The sequence below is a fragment of the Marmota flaviventris genome, chromosome 17 (assembly GCF_047511675.1).
Source record: "Marmota flaviventris isolate mMarFla1 chromosome 17, mMarFla1.hap1, whole genome shotgun sequence".
NCBI classification, from domain to species: domain Eukaryota; kingdom Metazoa; phylum Chordata; class Mammalia; order Rodentia; family Sciuridae; genus Marmota; species Marmota flaviventris.
In genome coordinates this window covers 73,542,434-73,548,433 of record NC_092514.1, presented here as the reverse complement: position 1 = coordinate 73,548,433, position 6,000 = coordinate 73,542,434, and the positions used below count along the sequence as shown (strand labels likewise).

Below are 6,000 nucleotides of genomic sequence, written 5' to 3'. Positions count from 1 at the left end.
ATGTCACAGGATATGAAATCAATATTCATAAATCAAATGCGTTTCTATCTATTAGTGATGAACCCTCTGAAAGAGAAATTAGGAAAACTATCCCATTCACAATAGCCTCAAAAATGAAATATTTGGGTATAAATTTAACAAAAGAGATGAAAGACCTATACAATGAAAACTAAAGAAAGAAATTGAAAAGACTTTCAAAGATGGCGGACCAGAGGGAAGCAGCATCTGTGTTGCTCTGTGATCCAGATCTCTCCTAGTAGGAATTCTGCATCTCTTGAGAGTGTTAGAGGCCCCTGTACAGCTTCTCTCTACAGAAATGACCAGCGCTGTGACCTCGCGCAGGACTCAGGGCCTCAGTGTCCGAGCAGGACCCAAAGCCAAAGTTGCAGTTCACTTAAGACTTGGCCAGCGCCTTAGCAGAACCACCTACCAACACATCTGCAGACCGCCGAGACTCGCTCCACTCCCACGCAGGTCACTCAGCTGCTACCTCCCCACAGCACAAGGCCATCGGTTCCCCTGACATCACCAGACACCCCGGCTCTGGAAGCACACCGACTACATCTTGGAAAGCATTCCTTGCCATTTTGAGGTGGGCGTGGCTATCGGATCCCTCCCCTTTTGAGCAGGTACCTGATTCCAATTCCTCCCTCATGGAATTAATATTGTCAAAATGGCCACACTATCATAAACCTTATACAGATTTAATGTGATTCCAATTAAAATCCCAATAACATTCCTCATAGAAATAGAAAAAGTAATCATGAAATTCATTTGGAAAAATAGACACAGAGAAATCCTTATTGACAAAGCAATCCTTAGCAAAAAGAGTGAAGTAGGAGACATCACAATATCAAACCTTAAACTACTACAGATCTGTAGTAACAAAAACGGCATGCTATTGGCACCAAAATACACATGTAGACCAATGGTCCAAAATAGAAGGTACAGAGAAAAACCCACATAAATGTAGTTATCTCATTCTTGACAAAGGTGCCGAAAACATACATTAGCTAAACGATAGCCTCTTCAACAATGGTGCTGGGGAAACTGTAAATCCATATGTAGCAGACTGAAATTAAACCACGATCTCTCACCTTGCACAAACACTCAAAGTAGATCAAGGACCTAGGAATTAGACCAGAGACCCTGTACTTAAGAAATAAAATCAAGAATTAATAATGGGATGGATTCAAACTTAAAAGCTTCTTCTCAGCAAAGGAAACAATAATATGAAGAGAGAGCTCACAGAGTGGGAGAACATCTTTACTGCACGCACATTAGATAAAACACTAATTTCCAGGATATATAAAAAACTCAAAAACTTCAACACCCAAAGAATAAATAACCCAATCAATAAATGGGCTAAGGAAATGGACAGACACTTCACAGAAGAAGATACACAGTCGATCAACAAATATATGAAAATATGTTCAACTTCACCAGAACTTAGAGAAATGCAAATCAAAACTACTCTAAGACCATCTTACTCCAGCCAGAATGGCAGTTAACAAGAATACAAGCAACAATAAGTGTTGGTGAGGATGTGGGGGGGAAAGGTATACTCATACATTGCTAGTGGCATTGCAAATTGGTGCAACCACTCTGGAAAGCAGTATGGAGCTTCCTCAAAAAACATGGAATGGAACCTCCATTTGACCCAGAAATTCCACTCCTCAATCTATACCCAAAAGACTTAAAATCAGCATACTAGAGTGATGCAGCCACATCGATGCTTATAGCAGCTCAAGTCACAGTAGGTAAACTGTGGAACCAACCTAGAAGTCCTTCAAGAGCTAAATCGATAAAGTGCACAATGGAATCAGCTTTAAAAGAGAATAAAATTATGACACTTGCAGGTAAGTGGATGGAGTTGGAGAATATTATGTAAGTGAAAAAAGCTAATCCTCAAAAACAACAGGCTGAATGTTCTCCCTGATAAGTGGATGCTGATCCATAATGAGGGGGGCAAGGGAAGAATGGAGGAACTTGGGGCAAAGGGGAAGGATAGGAGGGACGGGCATGGGGTAGGAAAGAGGGTGGAATGAGAGGGATATCATTACCCTAGGTACATGCAGGACTGCACATATGGTGCAACTCTACATCGTGTTCTACCAGAGAAATGAAAATCTGTGCTCCATTTCTGTACAAAGAACCAAAGTGAATTCTGCTGTTATGTACAACTAATTAGAGCTAATTAATTTTTTTTTAAGTACATTTCTTTGTCTAAGGGTGGCAGAAGACCAAGACCAAGGACGGCACGTCTTGGGGTTCCCTCTGCCATCTATGCCCTCCACCCTTGTCCCGCCCCAGGGATGCGCTTTGAGGGGGAGGATTTGTAGCCCCACCCCCCACTGCCTCTGCTCTCAGTGGCCACAGCCCAGGAGAGATGTCGCTGGGGAGGGTGGGTGTCCTCTCCAAAGGCTGCCCCGGCTGGCAGCGGGCCTACTCCTCCCACAGAGGCCGCAACCCAGGGAGGGGCAGGGCGAACCCGGGGTGGGGCGAGCTGCCACCCGGGGGGCTCAGGGCCGGTGCCAGGCGCCGCCTGAGTGGGCAGCATAAGGTCCTCAGAGGCTGTGTGGGTACCGCCGCCTGCCGTGTCCTGCTTCCTGAGCAGGCAGGCCCTGCCAGGAGCAAGACAAGTGGCCTGGGGCAGCCACAGCACAGGGCACCCCATCCTCTGGTCGCCCTCTGACTCTGAGGCCCGCTGCCCTACGCTGTCGCTGTCGCCACAGCCAGCGCTCCACACTGTGGCCACTGGAGTCCCGACCTGGCCACCAGAAATGCTGCCAACACCTCCACTGCACTGGAAGCAGACTCCCGCCACCACCAATGGATGAGGATGCTCCTATTTGGACGCCTATTTCCATGCAGCCACCGATTCAACTGGACTCCCCAAAGGGCCTTAGGGCGCCTAGGCTCCCTGATGAACGCCCTGCCCGCAGAGGGATGCTGCTGGTTGCTGGGAACCTCCAATGTGGAACCCTAACGTGGAACGTTGAGGATGACTGCTGTTCGCTTCCACCCTGCAACTGGACTCCTCCATAGGTGGCGCCTACACCTCCAGGCTTGGGGAGGGTGTGGGCACCGCATTTTATCTGTGCCACCTGTTCATCCTGCCAGGGGATTAATTCACTAATTGGCTTTAGGCTCTCATAACAGGATCATTTCCCCTCTAAACCTTCTTGCATTGTCTCACCCATGAGCTTTTGGGGGACACCGAGAAACTCAACCATATCGCGTCTTCATCAGATAGCTTAGCAAGATCTTCTTCATGACTTGCTGTAGCTTCTACATCAGCACTTGCTGCTTCACCCTGCACTTGTCTTATATGGAGATGGGCCGCTTGCCTCCAACATCATGAACCAAATTCTGCCACCTTCAGACTTCTTCTGGAGCTATCTCCCTTCTCTTGGCATCAGAAAAATCTAATGTTTTGGCCTTATCTGGATGCGGTTTTGGCTTAAGGGAATGTGGCTTGTTTCATCTGTTCTCCAGACTATGAAAACTTGATCCCTATCAGCTGTTTTGCTTTCTTATCATTCACATATGCCCTGGAGCAGCACTTTAATTTTCTTTATGAACATTTCCCTTGCATTCTCATTGGGACTAACTATTCAAGAGGCACAGCTTTTTTTTTTTTTTTTTTTTTTTTTTCTTTTCTTTGTTTCTTTCTTTCTCTTTTAAATGGTTTTAGATCAACAGCATGCCTTTCTTTGTTTAGTTGTGTTTTTTTTTTTTTTTTTTGTTTTTGTTTTTTTTTTTGTAGTGCTAAGGATTGAACTCAGTGCCTCATACATTCTAGGCAAGCACTCTGCCACTGAGCTACAGCCCAGCCCAAGGCACAGCTTTCTATTTGGGATGCAAAACATGGAACTCTTCCTTTTATTCCAACTGTTCAGTCCATTACAGAGTAATTAACTGGTCTAACTTCAATATTGTTTCTTAGGGAATGAGAAGAAGGTGAGTCATGATCTGTGGAGCAATAAGAAGACACATATTAAGTTTGCTGTCTTATATGAACAGGGTTTGTAGTGTCACATGACATCTAACCTAGTTAACGTCACAGAACACAGTAGGGGATAAAATGCCCTGAAATCCTCACCACCCTTTAGGCAGTCATCTCTGCTCCATGCACAGGGGCCCCACAGGTCCCCTGTGCTCTAAGGGGGCTCCATCTTCAGCTACTCAGTGCTGGGGGTGGCACAGCCTGGTGAATGGATTGAGCACTATTGTGTCAACATAAATGTTTGTTACTAAAATACTTACAATGCCATCCCAGACATTTAAAAAAAAACCACCATCACAAAAAATAAAATAGACAGCTTTAGTGGGAGGAGGCGGATAGCTGTGGTGGGGCATCTGGCACAATGCGCAGGTGCTCACACGTGGGAGGTGCCCTCAAGGACTTCAGAACTAGGGCAGCGAGAAAACATTCTAGGAGAAGTGGAGGCTTCTGGTCTAATCGTTTCTTGACCCCCTGCCTCTGGCATTTGTGTGTGTGTGTGTGTGAATTTTATGTAGCTGCCAGGGAAGATGGCTGACTTTGAAAGAATGGGATGGCAGCTTGGGTCACCACCTGTACCAACTGGAAGATAATGATGTAAAGGGCCTCTCCTTCAGCTGGAACCTCCCAAGGCCCCCTGCATGGGGAGCTTCCCAGAGAGTGTCCAAGCAGGTCACATGCAGCAGAGCAAAGGGGGCAAAACTGTGAGGCACATGTGTGGGTAGGATTCTCCCCTCACTTTCTCTCCAGTCTCTATACAAAAAAGCACGGGCAATCCAGGCTGGGACTGGCTGTGCTGGAGAGGGATCCTCACAGGGCCTGGCTCTGGGCTCCAGCCACGCTTCTCTTCCTTGGGTACCCAGAATCCCACCACAGCTTGCTTTGTTCCTTCTACAGAGTAAGCCCCAGACCTCTGTCCTCTGCTGGGAAACAACAGGGTAGACCCTGAGGTCTGCCCAGCCATCCTCTACAACAGCCCCCCAGGTGACCACTCTCGAGACAGCAGCCCTCCCTCTTGGCCCAAAGACCACTTACTTCTTGTCTTGAAGGTACTCCTCCTCAACATATGGCTGGAGGCGTCCATACCTAGAGAATACCAGGAGGCTGTGACCTCTAATATCCTGTGTCCCTCATCTGTCGAGATGCCTGGTGGACTTGACCAACTTACTGACGATAACGGGAGCTCAGGAGGGCTGGGAGAGTTTGTCTGCACTGATTCCTAAATGATAGGCCAAGTACCTGCCAAAGGTAGGTGATTCATATATATTTGAGCCATGAATGAACCCAACCACCTGCTGCCTGGCTACCTCAGGGCCAGGACCCTCTCAGTTGACCCCAGGGGTCCCTGTTCTGTCTACAGGCAGGTTGGAACCCTCCCAGATGCAACCCACAGACTCCTTCCCAAATGTGGAAACTGCTTTTCCTGAGGCCTCAGAAGAGTGAGGTCTGAGGCAGAGAACTTCCTCTCAGGGAGGGGACAGGCCCCCAGGGAAAGGCCAGAGCCATTGCCAGCCTGTGTCCCAGGACCACTCTGAGGCAAACACTCCTAGGGCTCATCCTACTTGGATTTCTAAACACCCAGGCAGAGTTCTCCTCTGAAAAACCCTACTTTCCTCAGAGCTGACGGAGTTTCAGAGTGATGCCCGGCATTCCCAACACCAGGCCAGGAGATGGCCATGGGCCAGGGCTTGGAGGTCATACACACCTTTTACCCAGCAGCTCCAGAGCCTTCTGGGTACTGGCCAAATCTTGGTACCAATACAAAACCCCATGGACATAGGGGGTGTTACCCTGCTGCAGGGCAGGCACCAGGCCATCCTCGAGCTCCCAGAGAAGTACTGTGAGGGTTTCCACAAGACAGGACACATCCACTGATGAGCCTTGGTCATCTTCTCCCTAGGATGGGCAATCAAAGAGGGACATTTCAACAGGAAAACGGTAGCCATTTGCAAAAGGAATCACTGCCAAACGTCAGGGGAAATCAAAATATTTTC

At 47.8% G+C, this 6,000-nt stretch overlaps 1 protein-coding gene across 10 annotated transcripts in view; it reads right to left on the bottom strand.

The window, feature by feature from the left end:
- Positions 1–1,059: 1,059 nt before the first annotated feature.
- The window catches only part of Mfsd11 (major facilitator superfamily domain containing 11), a 46,598-nt gene continuing 41,657 nt past the window's right edge, over positions 1,060–6,000 (bottom strand). For 8 of the 10 annotated variants that reach the window (XR_011704990.1, XR_011704992.1, XR_011704991.1 and 5 more), the window contains 3 exons: positions 5,712–5,902; positions 5,042–5,245; positions 1,060–3,975 (listed from right to left, as the gene is read on the bottom strand). The gene's annotated coding sequence lies outside the window, so the exon portion shown is untranslated. The remainder of the gene's footprint in view (positions 3,976–5,041; positions 5,246–5,711; positions 5,903–6,000) is intronic. The other 2 variants (XR_011704993.1, XR_011704998.1) reach the window with 2 other exon arrangements.